The sequence below is a fragment of the Amblyomma americanum genome, chromosome 9 (genome assembly GCF_052857255.1).
Source record: "Amblyomma americanum isolate KBUSLIRL-KWMA chromosome 9, ASM5285725v1, whole genome shotgun sequence".
In the NCBI taxonomy this organism is placed as follows: domain Eukaryota; kingdom Metazoa; phylum Arthropoda; class Arachnida; order Ixodida; family Ixodidae; genus Amblyomma; species Amblyomma americanum.
Window position 1 is genome coordinate 112,669,251 of NC_135505.1, and position 14,326 is coordinate 112,683,576.

At 48.5% G+C, this 14,326-nt stretch overlaps 1 pseudogene; it reads right to left on the reverse strand.

Annotated features, from left to right (window-relative positions):
- Positions 1 to 228: 228 nt before the first annotated feature.
- LOC144103601 (uncharacterized) lies at positions 229 to 2,703 on the reverse strand (annotated as a pseudogene).
- Between the last annotated feature and the right edge of the window lie 11,623 nt (positions 2,704 to 14,326).

Genomic DNA, 14,326 nt, shown 5'->3' on the forward strand with positions numbered 1-14,326 from the left:
TCTGCTAACAAAATATTCGGGCAAATTGTGTAGCAATAAAGATATGCTTCCATGGCATAGTTCCGGAAAAAATATATTTGCGCACATAAACATTTTTTTTCGCTTGAACCTGTATAATTATCGCTAAAATGCTAGTGTTAATGATAAGGTGTTCCAGGTCAGCCTCACTCGCTCAGGAACTCAATAACCAGAAACGTAGCCGCAGTTGCAGATAGAAAGAGGCAAAATTCATTTTGAAAACAATGTTGATAAACAGCGGCAACTTTCCAATAACTCCAACTTGCTGTTGAATTTAAGCAACAGCTGCATTTCAAAGCTGTCATCGGACAGCTTGCCTCGCTTCTTGGTGAATACATCCGCACCTACGCTAAATAGGCGCTCGACGGACGCACTGGATGATAATAATAATAATTGGTTTTTGGTGGAATGGAAATGGCGCAGTATCTGTCTCATATATCGTTGGACACCTGAACCGCGCCGTAAGGGAAGAGATAAAGGAGGGAGTGAAAGAAGAAAGGAAGAAGAGGTGCCGTAGTGGAAGGCTCCGGAATAAATTCGACCACCTGGGGATCTTTAACGTGCACTGACATCGCACAGCAGACGGGCGCCTTAGCGTTTTTCCTCCATAAAAACGCAACCGCCGCGGTCGGGTTCGAACCCGGGAACTCCGGATCAGTAGTCGAGCGCCCTAACCACTGAGCCACCGCGGCGGGGCTGGATGATACTCCTGTATTCACTTTCAAGAAGAGCTGGTGAACGCGTGGAAAGTGTTCCTTCAGGCCACTCAGCGCAAAGTTACGCGGCACTAAAAGGTACCGAGACAGTTCTTCATCTTCACTTGACGACGATGTCAAGTAGTTCCCGAAGAAGTCATCCTCTGTCGTGTTGGAGCTGAGGCTGGTCGCTGTCTGGATGCCCGCAAGCCGAGAAAATCTCGGCAGCTCGCTTTTGACGGTCTCGAGGACAGCATTTCGCTTCGATTCATCGTCAGTCCAGGACAACTTGAACCTCGGCAGCAAGCTAGCCGCAACCAGCAGATCCTTCTGATTCATAACAGTGTTTAATCTGCGCCAGCAAAAACTCGCTTCAGCAAAGTTGCTTTTATCAACAAGGTGACTGGAAAGTTGTCGAATAGCTGTAAACATTTGTAAATGGCACCCCCTGTATCTTGCGATATCGTGTTCAACCTTCAGCAGATGAAGTTAAATTAAGTGATAATCCTCGACCGCACGAAATACGTTTGTTACAAACAGAAGAGCAATAGGGGGAAATGCGAACATATACAATATTTGAATATGCGAATCATGTTTGCATGATGTCCACAACAAGAGCGCGCAACTCTTCTCACCGGCTTCAACTTTTAGATATTGTCGCCAACAAATGTAGTGCGACTCGAAAAGGGGCTTCTAATCGCACGACCAAGCAGACTAGCAGCACGCACTGGAGCGGAACCCTTACAAAAATTTCTTTAGACAGTCTATAGACTGTCCGTAGACATCTGTCTATAAAGTCTGTAGACTCTCTATAGACAAACCCTAGAGAGCAGTCTATAGACAATAGAAACCCTATAGACAGTCTATAGACAATCTATAAATTTATGGCCATACACTTTTATTAGACTTATGTCTATAGAAAGTCTATAGACTAAGAATGGAAAAAAAATAAATGTCTATAGGGAGGCAATAGAGGCTATAAGAAGTCTAGATTGTCTATAGACCATTTTTGTAAGGGAAGCGTCGTCTTCCCCGCTCCGTCACCAGCCAAGTCATGCCGCTTGGCCGCATGGCGGCGCCCGCAGAGTGTGAGCAGTGTGGCAATATATAAGCAGTCCATTTTTTCTTAACAAGCCTACGACGTGTGTTAAAAACTGCGCTCTTGCGGATGCCATCCAACACACACTGAGCTAGAGGCCCGCAGAAGTGCAGTCCCGAGATGTTCTCGTGCTCGATCTGTTTGATGACAACATCGAGCGTCGGAAGTAGGTAACCGCTGTAGTTGTTACCTTGCAGGACGTCCAAGGCACAGCACACGGGCTTCATGACCTGCAGTGTAAAAACCGGATGTTGAATTAGAAGCCCCGGGAATTATACCTGGGAGCTACGTACCTTGCAATATTCCGCTATGAACTTGGGCTCGTCAGGCTTCTGCAGCCAGGGAATTCCAAGCTTGGAGAAAATAAATTCCAAGCCCTGCCCTTTCTCTAGCAAGGAATTGATAGCGTCCACAGCCCTAAACGTTGAATTCCACCTTGTAACAGCCGGGTGCGGCATGGCACTTGCTGAACACACTCTGTTTTATCCTAGCGTAATCCGCGTCAACAAAATCCGCCCTCGATGCGTCAACACTTGCAATTAGGTTCATGGGGTGCGCAGAACATCGATGATGCGGTGGAAGCCGGTGTCTGCCTTCCTCCACGCTGTCGATGAGCGGACATAACTGTACGGGCTAGCAGTTCTGCTCGCCTTCATCGTCTCCTTCATCTTGACCGTAGAGCCTGTGCAGCGCGAAGCCAATGTTTAGCAATGTGTACCAGAACTCAGTAATTCACAGAGGGGGGAAACATGCTTTAACTTACCTAAAAGATTTCAAGAAGTTCGATCCACTGTCCGTGATCACCTTGATGTCCTTTCCGTGAAGCTCGAATTCACTGAACACCTCTTCAAGTATAGCGGCCAGGCTTTCATAGTTTACTCTCCCTTTCATTTGGCGACAAGCTAACGCGGCAACCTTTCGGTCTAAAGTCTCCGGATCCAGCCATAGAGCTTTCACTCCAAGGTAACACCTGGAAACCACATTTTAATGAAACATTACACTAAACAAGGTCGCAAATATACACGATTTAGAAAATGGGCCTTGTTTGGGCTAACGCGGAGGGTAAACTAATGCGCCAAATATACATTTCTTCATCATGGAAGTGATACTGAGCGCCAAGGGCTAGAAAGGGAGACGATACATGTCTTCCTTCTTCTGTTTATATTTCAACCTTCGCGCTGAGTATTATTTACACCATGAGATGAACACCAACCAACCAGCACAACTCTTTATACTACGCACTTGTTTCTAAACAATTATTCATAGCTAAAATATTCAACTGTGAAAGTGAGTCCAACAGTCTGCGGTGGCAGCCACATGCAGGATAGTTTGAAATTTTGAGCGTAAATTTCCTTTCATCGTTTCGAGGCGCGCATGAAGACGAGTCATGAGCATTGGACGTGTAAGAACTGTTCTTTCTGGGGCTGTTTCTTTGAGTAACTTCACAAATGATGGTCCCTCTACAACCGAAAAGGGCTGCGCTGCACTGATTACAAACTCTTCAACAAGCCCGTCAAGCCGCTCTTGAGTCACTGAGTGAATGAAGTTCAGTTTCCCTTGAGTCATCCGCTTGGGCGAATTTTGTTCCGGACTCAAATGTTCTTCGCACAGTCTCCTTTTTTTTGTGCCAGCATCTCAAACTCGGGGAGGCTTTGCCTGTGCAGTTTCTATTAAAAAAATAATAAGCAGTCATTAGAAAGGTAGGAATACCAATAGAGGGGCTGGAGTGTTGCTAATCTGTCAATATCGCCAAAAATGCATCAGTACTGACACTCAACACCGGAAACAAAGTAAAATTAAAAAGACGGATTCAAAAGTCAAGCATACCTTCACATGCTTTCTTCAAGTTGGAGTTCGAGGACTTTCCGCAGCTCAACAGCTTCAGTTTTGGCAAACAAATGAGGCACTTGAAAGTGAAGTTTTCATCTTTGCTATTCTCTAAAACAAAAAATTTACTCAGTGCAGGCCACGGCGAAGGGTGCAGAGTTATTGCGGCCATCCTTCCAAGTTACACGAAGGCCGAGATGGGCAGACGACGTAGCCCGAAGGCGCCTCTACTTTTTACACTCTTCCACACCTCGGCGGTCTGTTTCCCTCCTCGCATGTGCCTGGCCTTTTCCATCTCGAAACGCACGTGTTTCTTGTTGTCCCTCAAGCCCCTCTTGATTTTGGGAACCCGACTACAGGTCGAATCAAGCGTCGAGGCCTTCTGAAAGTATTGTCCTTAATGTCTGCAGCTCTCCGTCGCCAGAAACCGGATGCGAGGAAATGGGCTAATGTTATTCCTCCGTGAGGAACACGGACAAGGCACAGGTGACAGCAATCCACTTGCAGCAATCCAGCTCTTAGAAAAATGTCAACGTGCGGGCAGCATGGTAGACTCCGCGGCTTTCATCAAGCTTTGAGCGGTCACAGCTCTACCATCTCCACCTGGTGTCAGCGCTTCTCAAGAAATTCTGAGCCATTTTCCCCAGAATGGACCATTTTCGGAAAAGCGAGCGCCGCCTGCCGTGCAAACAGGGAAGCTCCGCTGGCACTTTTGGTTGGAAAGGGGTTCTCGAGCAGGCGTGTGCAAAGGTAGATTTCAGCTGTTCACGTGCGCTTGTTTTCTTGTTTTAGCATTTTTTCGCCGGACACGTGCGTTTGCTAACGAAAGAGGATGATAGAGGAGGAGATCACCCCATTTCCGTTTTTAGAAACGGGGTGTGGCGAAGAGTTTCCGAGTTGTAGCCTGGAAAACGACCATGTGTGGCTAAACTAGCAGTCTACTACCTCACCGGAACGCCGAATGACCAAATGAAGGTGTGCATGAATGTGCGCCTATGTGCGGGCGAGTGTAACAGCATAATGAAATGAACTTTCCCAATGCCCATTTATGTTCGCGCTTCCTTGATAGGGCAGGATTTTCTGCTAACTTCCTGCATAACACCATCTGCCGGGCTAGTTGGTTGCGATCCATATGTATCAGCAGCGCGAACACAAAAAGGAAGAAGAAGGAGAAGATAATACAGAGCGCTGAACCTCCAACTTTTATTTGAACGAAAACTGAACCCGCACTTATATACATTTCTTGGTTTGTGTATATAAGTGCGGGTTCAGTTTTCGTTCAAATAAAAGTTGGAAGTTCAGCGCTCTGTACTATCTTCACCTTCTTCTTCCATTTTGTGTTCGCGCTGCTGATACATATGGAACTTCATGCAGCACCTCTTACCCACACTTAACTGATTATAGTAAACGACCCGTTGTACCATCTCAACCACGGCTCGTGCTGATACGATAGAGCATTGCTTTGCGTGCTAACAGGCCGCTGGAGCGTTAGAATGCGCGGATATAGGCGAGGCTGCGCTCTGACGCGTGCTTCGCTGTTGAGATAGCACAGCTCTACATTGTAGCCTTCATGGTGAATGTTGATACTAGTATAAATAATTTGGCTGTCACCGAACACGCACGTGCGTCGATGGCAAAACTCTTCTAGAACGACCGAGCTGTGCGCACTTGGGAGCAAGCGCGAAATGTAGCAGGAACAGTCGTTTCGAAACGTGCTCGATGCGCGAATTGCTGGCTCCATTAACGGCTTCGTCTTTTGCGCGTTGTATCTCGTCGCGGCTTTTATTACGTCCAAGTATCGCTGTTGCAAAACACGTGGTTAGTTTAGTTAGAAACGCGTTGCAGTTACATGGCAGTTACAGCTCACATCAGTCGCCGCACTACAGCGCTGGAATGCACGGCCAGCTCATGTTTTCCAACCAAACCAAATCGCCTACAGAGGGCGCTAGCTGCACCTTCACCACGCATGCGCAGAAACTTTTCCGAAAATGGTCAATTGATCATTTGCGGAAACTTGTAACTCGTCTTCTCTGCCAGACTTGTTTTCCAACCAAAAGGTCTCGAACCCAGTCGACACGCTCATATTATTCCCGCGAATGAAAACTCCAGATGGTCGCACTCCGCCTGCACCAGAGTCTAGGTAGGAAAAGGAGGGAGACCGTACTTTGTCACAGAGCTGTCGGGAGTTGGCTGTTTCTTGTTCTGGATAGATGAGAAGAGGGGGGCGAGGGGGTGAATGGAGAAAGTTGGAGCGACAGTGCTGTTCAGCAGAAAATTTTAAAAAAAGTTTAGTAGAGGTAGCTCACAAGTCACTACTACCCGCACAGGAACAAAGGCCCATTTCCTTCTTTTTCCTGTACTGCAATGCTACAGCCGGTGGACTGCAATCCCCTTTTCTGCGCTGTACCATTGTACTCTTTTGACAGCTCTCTCAGGGCCATCTTGAAGTAAACTGGCGACATTCCTGAGTTTACCCAGAACGGCGAATTTGACTCGCGTCGCTTCAACAAAGAATGCGAGAGTGTCGTCTTGGAACGAGACCTTTTGGTTGGAGAACAAGCTTACGGAGAAACGTTCGTGCTTTATATTTTTAGTTGGGTTCGTCGTCAAGCGCAGGTATTTTCTGCCATACATGCGAGCCGCAACAAGGGTCGTCGAGAGGAGCTTGACATCACTTTAGGTGTTTTTTTCTAAAAAAGAAGACGAAGGAGGGAAGGGGGGGGGGGGGGCAACCGGAATAAAAAGTAACTAGTAACGTGACACCTCACGTTACCAAAAAATGTTAACGTAAGTACGTTACCCGCTACAGTTTCGAAATGGTAACGAGTACGTTACTAAGTTACCGAAAAAAGTAACGCATTACCGGTAACGCCGTTTCTTGTAACGCTTTACCGTCAACACTGGTCTCTTCTAGGCTGCCCAGTTGATGGATCTTGAAAGTTCTTCGTCAGCTGTAATCTGAGCGCGGTCGAGGGCGGCGGTAATTAACTGCGTTCATTGACTACCGCCGAGCAGGTAGGTTTGTTGCTACCGCCGCTGCCGAGTTTTGCAGTTCATAGCGGGAATTAAGTCAGCTCAGTATAGACTTTATTTCCGACAGCCTTGTGTTCCCTTCCTCACTTCCGGACTGCCGTGACTACCGTGTGACATTATAAAGAGAAAGGCTGGCAGGTCGGCTTGAGGATCATTGTGTGGTCTGAATAACTGGGAAAGTGTAATTATGTTAGGTTTATGGGCTTTTAACGTCCCAAAGCGACTAAGGCTGTGAGGCACGCCGTAGTGAAGGGCTCCGGAAACTTCCACCGCGTGGGGTTCTTTAGCATGCACTGACATCGCGCCGTACTGGGGCCTCTAGAATTTCGCCTCCATCGAAATTCGACCGCCGCGGCCGGGATCGAACCCGCGTCTTTCGGGTCAGCAGCCGAGCGCCATAACCACTCAGCCACCGCGGCGGCTCTGAGTTGAGTTGAGTTCAACTATAGCGTGGGTGCTCCCAGGGATCTATGAATATAAAGTGTATCATGGCCATTTCTGCATAAATGGGCATTAAACAAGTAACCCTATCGCATCATACCCTTACGCGGAGCTTGTGTGTGGTCTTTTTTTTTCATTTATTTGTCGAAACGCACTGAGTGATGTCGCCGTTCTCCGCAAGTAGCGCACATCTACACTTGCGCAGCCACACCAAACCTAAGTGTCATTTATTTGTGGCGGAAAATATTTTGTTATTGTTATTATTCTGTAAAGTGTTGCGGCGTTTCTCTTTTTTATTTTCATATCTTGCAAAGAAACTTCTCGCCACAGGGAATATTTGGCGTTATTTTGAATATACCGTTCGATATGCTACAATAAGCTTTATTGCTGATCCGTCTAATATTTTAAAGCAAAACTTGGCCCCGATAGAATTTGTTTCATGATGGCTGCCTTCTGCCCAAGGCTGTTCTAACTAAGGCACCATTCCTCAAAGCTCCCTGCCTTGGCGGCCGTATTTCGGTGAGCGCTAAATGCGATGATGATGAAGATTAAGATGAAGTTTTATGGTGCAAGGGCAGCTTTGGCCAGAGAGCGCCATTGCACAAGATACTTTTCATGTAACAAGTCGGGGTCAAAGACCCATTTCCCAAGCATTTCACCCTAAAGAAGCCGAGCACCAGGCAGGGGAAAGTTTGAACCCATTGTGTCACCGGTGGGTACCCTGCGGAACTGGGAATCGAACCCCGCACCTCCCGCATGCGAAGCGCATGCTCAAACCACTAGACCACCGCTGTGGTCTCAACAGCTTTAATATTTCTTCAATATGTTTGTAGCAGTTATCACCTCTTGTATAGGCCGCCGCGGTAGCTCAGTGGTTATGCCGCTCGGCTGCTGGCCGGAAAGGCGCGGGTTCGATCCCGGCCGCGGCAGTCGAATTTCGATGGAGGCGCAGTTATAGAAGCCCGTGTACTGTGCGATGTCAATGCACGTTAAAGAACCCCAGTTAGTCGAAATTTCCGGAACCCTTCACTACAGCGTCACTCATAGCCTGAGTCGCTTTGGGACGTTAAACCCCCTAAACCAATTGATTAGCGAAGTAATAAAATTGTTCTGACTTTCACCTAGTGCCAACCGTATAGCCTACAATAGGGCACCCGGGCTAAAATAAATCTCAAGCAAGTTACTCGTTGTTAAAAACTTTGAACCCTCCAAAAAGAACACCCGGTATAGTTTGGCCGGTACATGAGAATATTCGGTGGCGGGTGGCATTCAGCCGTCCTCCACAGCCTTTACGCCTCCCGTGGAAGAATGTTAAAGCCGGAGGGTGTAACTGAGCTTGCCCCATGAGTAATGCCTACCTTGGCACCACCATGCTATAGAGCATGACGGCAACGCGACGCCAAATAACGAAGAGACGCCTCAAAAAGGCAATTCTTTGAAACTAACGATCCGAGTTTTAGCGAGCGCTCTAGGCCCGAATTATTCGTGTCACTGTGCTTAGTCTTAGTGTGCTGGAAGCGCGCACGCGCCATCAGTACAGTTACATTTGGGATCGCTTAAGATGGTTAAGGCATACCGACATGCCTATGACCGCGCAATTTGCCTCTAGGGTAATCACACCCCGCTAGCCACCTGACCTCATGAGATCGTATCGATGCAGGTTCGAGTGAAAAGAGACGCTGATTCTGCGGTAAAAGTGAGGTTTATTCGCAGGGTGCTCGGAAGGGTATAGGAACAACAGGAATAAAAGCTGTCACTCCTAAACGCCTAAACGACAAAAAAAGTAAAACATTTAAAATTAAACACTTGCACCAGACCGTACTGCGCATCGTCACAAGGTTAGATCCGCTTAGCCCCGTAGAACAGCTGAGCCCCGGTGCGTCGCAGTTCTTCCCACTGCATTTCCGCGTAGATACCGAGCGGACAGGGCGGGATCTCGACGGGCACCACCGCCGGTGGAACGTCGGCCACGTCAAGCTCACTCCGAGGTTCCTCGGGCGGCCCCGCTGTTGCCACGGTCGGAGGAACCATCCGGCGGATGGGCACACCACCTTCCACCATAATGGAGTTGAACGGGCCGATGGCCTCCGGAACCACACCGCTGTCTCTCTTCGGAACAGCAGCTTCGCTGCAAGGTTCCTGCAGGTTGGCCAGGAAGCATCCCATGCTCTCCTCCAATCCGTCACCACTGTCACATTGACTGCACCGCATGGTCTCAGTCTTTTCTGTCCCCCAGCTACCAGGCGCTGAAGAAGTAGTTGGCTCGGAAAACGTCGGACAAGCCGTAGCTGCTGAGGCCTCACTCGGTGGCGAATGCTCACGCGATGTGGACGCATGGGGTTCTGGCGGCGGGACAGCGGAAGAGTGCGCTGCAGTCTCGAGACGGAGGCCCGGTGCTGGCGAAGACCGTCCCGGATGAAGGCGTCTTCTAACTGCGCGCCCACGTTTCGGGGCGGTGTGCTTCGCAGCTGGTCCGAGGCGTGAGCGCTTCGGAGGCATCTTCTTCTTCTTCGTCCTCTTAAGGCATGGCACATACCCACACGGGGAGATTGGCGAAGGTGTAGTGGCATAAACAAGGAAATTTCCATAGCAGATTGGAGACAAAATTTTAGCACCAAGCGTGAATTTTGAAAAAAAAAAGCATCTTGTTCGCCGAGTGGACCAGCGTTCTTCATTTTCGTTCTTTTCAAGAAGTGAGCTTGGTGAAGATACACCGGCACGCTTCCAGCTGGAACACGTTATCCTACGGGTAACCTGAAAACTGCGGATTGCTCGGTGAACGCATGTGTACCTACGTACCACACAAAACGTCACTCACAAAAAATTCGTGGTAGAAAAGGCGCAAAGATTTCGTTCTGTGGAAATGTCTGTCGTGCAACTCGAATCTCACGAGTGTCTTCAGATAGCACCTGTACAGGCCAAAAAAGAAAAAACTTATGCTGTTCCTTGTCGAGTATTTGGCCCAATCGCATCATTATCTTCCAATCGTGTCATTCCGTTCAGAGGGAAATAGAATTGTGCGCTCGACTGTGTAGCGAGATGGAGCTGCATTCAACGTTTTTCCTAGAACTCGAGTCCAAAAACTTTTAATGGCCGCCGTAGTGCAGGGGTTTGAAAACAAAACATTTTGACAGATTTGCCTGTCTGGTTGGGTTTGAAGACTTATAATAAACTGCACATCTCCAACCAAAAATTTAAATTTTAACCAAACGTTTCGAAGCCGACTGGCTCCTTCATCAGGGGTGACTGAGGGCAGCAGCTAGCGTCTTTTAAATACGGAGGGGGGGGGGGGGGGGGGTCAAAGGAACGACAGCTGTGATGCGAAAGGCGTGGCGGAGGGGAGGTTGAGGCTGTTAGTCACGTTGTCGCACTGCGGTGAGCGCAACTTCGCAAGAGAGCGCAATCCAGTAGCCGAACATTCCGAGGACTCAGACCACAGAATCAACTTCGGAAAAACCCACATCCTCGGAACCGAAACAGATTGCCACAAAAGGCTCCTCCTGGAATCCTGGCACATCCAAATCACCCCGAACAACATCAGCCGCACAAAAGGAAACCTGCCCCAGTCAACGCCTCCTCTAACTATATGCCTGTCAAATGGGGGCGAGAGCCCTGCCGTACCCTCTCCTACCACCCTCTCAAGCGGCCGCTAGAGGCGCTGACGTCTGACACTACGTTCCCCTCGTGGTGCTGCGGTGTGCCGCGCTCGTGGTGCTGCGGTGTGCTTATTGTGTGCGCTTGCTTCTTCCAAGCTTTTCGAGGCTTCTCTAACGTTTAATACTGCAATTATGCGGTATTGCTGCGTGCCATTGTGCGCGCAGAGTCAGCGTAAAAAGGAGCCAGGTGTCTCGTTTCACGAGATACCCGCCGACCTCAACGCACGTGCACGGTGGCTCAAAGCGATTTCCAGGAAGGACTGGGAGCCAAACTCTACTTCCAATTATTCGGTAGTGTGCAGCCTGCATTTCAACGCATCGGACTTCAAAGATAATTGCAAGAACCGGCAGCTGAAACCAGGTGTTGTGCCGAGCGTAAGCGAGAGCATTCAACAGATGGTTCGTCAAAGCTATGCTCGGTCAACGGGAGTATCAGCGGAACGGCTACATCAAGCATTGCCTCTCTAAGCAGCGAAAGTGGACGTATTCCGTTCAACAGAAGGCAAGTTGGATATGAGTGTGCCTTGGCCAACGGAGATGAAAGTGCAGCTTGGTGTTCCTCAACCAGCACAGCGACTCCGGACGCTGTGCACGCTCAAGGCAGCGGCAAGGACACAGGTGAGGCAGATGCTGATTTTGCAAGTCTTATAGAACTGCCACAGACCCAAGTTTATGCAGCGCGCTCCTACGGTGTGCAAACGTCAAAGACATCGTGCTCTTCTAGCGTTTTTGTCGAACGGAAAGGATGGCGGGAAAAAGAGCGCCCACTCAAAAAAAGGAATGAAATACCTCAGAGGACTGTAGATTCCTACAAGAAAGAGCTTCAAAAACTCAAAGAGCAAAGCTACTTGAACGCATTTTTGGAAGTTGCATCCGATGCGGGAGAGAGAAATATGAAGGCGACATTTCTTCTGGACCAGATAAGAAACTACAAGAAGAAACGGCCAGCGTGGTCAGAGCAAACAGTGAGACATTGCATCATTTTAAGGAACTTGTCTGCCAAGGCTTACGAACATCTAAGGTCCGAGGAGCTGCTGAAGCTTCTGTGCCAAAATACCCTGCAGAAATATATTGGCACTATATCTGGAGAAATCGGATTTAGTGAATTGGTGCGCTGTCGGCTACAAGCAGAACTTGAATCGCTACATAGTCCGGGGGCTAAAACATGTGGACTTGTTGTGGCCGAAATGAGAATTCAACAGAAGCTGGAATATCATAGGCAAAGAGACGCTTTTGTTGGGGAAGTTGATTACAGTTCTGACCTACAGCACCTTGTTCCTGAATCGGAAAACTGCACTCTGGCTAACTCTCTCTTGTGCTTCCTGCTTCGCGGCCTGCATGGGAGATTCAAAATACCAGTTGCTTACTTTTTTACAAAAGGATGCACCGGCGAACAGCTCGCCACTTGCATTCGCCACGTCATCCGAAGAGTAGAAGATGTGGGATTTGATGTCTTGCGTCTTGTCACCGACAACCACCGGATCAATGTCGTTGCGATGGATATATTGTGCAGAGGGGAGGCGAAAGCACTTGCTCCTCATCCCTCTAATCCCACGAAACCTCTATTCCTTGCCTTCGACCAAAGTCACATTGTGAAAAATATAAGATCGCAATTCCTGGCGAAAGATATTGGTGGCTCGCAAGAAATATCTTCCAAGTATTTGAAGACATTGTACAGAATGCAACAGGACTCGACAATACGGCCGATACGGTTCCTTACGCGCAAGCACTTGTATCCCTCAAACATTGAAAAAATGAATGTGCGGTCAGCCGTGCAATTGTTCAGCGCTCCAGTAACAGCAGCGTTAGGCTACCTGACGGACGAGGCTGGCCGTACTTGTGATGCAGATACACATGTGGTTTACTCTCATGGATGTGAGCAACTGCCAAAAACACATTCATCGAAATGATCCTGACGCACGTCAATTCACATCAGTTGATGATGAGAGACTGAGATGGCTTGAATTCGAATTTCTTGCTTATATGGAGGAACTCAGAAAAAAGAGCAAACCTGAAAACTTTCTCACAAAGGAAACCTACCATGCACTCGTGATAACAACGAAGTCGAATGTCGAGTGCATTCGACATCTGCTTCTTGTCAGAAAGTTCGAGTTTGTGTTGACGAGAAAAATGTCAAGTGACCCAATTGAGTCCTTGTTTGGATTCCTGCGCAGAAGTGCCGGGTGCTATGATGCGCTGGATGTGAAAAGTGCTGTACATGGGCTGGAGAAGATGCTCAAGACTGGGATTGTTGCTGCTTCGAGTGATAGCAACGTGCAGAGTTCATCCTCTTTCTCAGCCAAAAAACTAATTCCAGCTAGCCAGCACTACCACCCACTCAATGAAGAAATGGAGAAGATTCTTAATGTGGCAGAGGATAAACTGCATGACCAATGAGTCAGCAAAATGCCGATGGTTTCAAACCCGGACGTGGCTAGTGTAGCTTTAATAGGTGTTTTCATCGCTCGTGCAGCAACTGAGCTAATCCCATGCGGAAATTGCATTTTGCTCCTGCAGGCGCCTAAAAGCAACAATCCCCTACACGGTCTCATCGCTCACCAGGACCAAGGAGGACTTTACTACCCGAGCGAGGAGCTGGTAAGTGTTCTGAGAGGGCTTCGGAGATTTGCTGATACCGTGCTCAACAGCAGAGGCTCTATTTCTAAGCCGTTAGAAGTCTGCGTCGATAGAAGCGTCCGGGCTCTCATGGAACTTCCTGTGCTCCATTGCGAAAAGTGCGACGAAAAGAAAAGAAAGATGGTTCTGCATCTCATCGCAAAGAAGTTTATGAAGCCCATTTTCACGAACTATGCCGTTGGAATGACGGACAGAAACAGGGCGACAAAGCTTCTTGAGCGGAAACCATTGTCCCGAAAAGTGTTGAAGCTTTAGCTGCCCAACTCTGTGAAGCCGTGATGTTCTCCATGACGAAGTAGAATATGCGCAATCATTTTACTTGCCCACAGTAAGGGTGAAATAAACACAGTCTATACGCGTACTTGAGTCTCTACTACGCGACGTCCTTCATTTTTGCGTGTTTATCGAACCAGACCGCTCGCTCTTCTTCCTGCATGTTGCCGCGCCGGTACTGCAAGCTCTTTATAATTTACTTGGCATTGATGCGAAATATATTTAACATCTACATGTGATGATCTGCTTGCAGCCACAACAAGTGGTTAAATTTTAATGCCCGAAATGTTGAACGAGAAGTCGTTGCTGCGCCCTGCCTATTGGAACGGCCCTTCCCGACACATAGAAGCGCCGCGCGAGACAGTGTTAGAGCGTGGCGCCACCCCTCGGTGAAAGTGCGCAACTCCGCGGCGGTGCGCCAACAATGGGAGAGCGAGCCGTCTGCCTGGCATCTAGTTAGAGGAGGCGTTGCCACTTCGCTGTTCAACTCAACGAAAAAAAGTCGCCATTGACAACCTCCCCACAGTGCGACAACGTGACTAACAGCCTTAAACCCCCCCCCCCTTCCTCCCCCTCCCCCACGCCTTTCGTATCATAGCTGTCGTTTCTTTGACCCACTCCTTCCCTCAATACTTAAAAGACGCTAG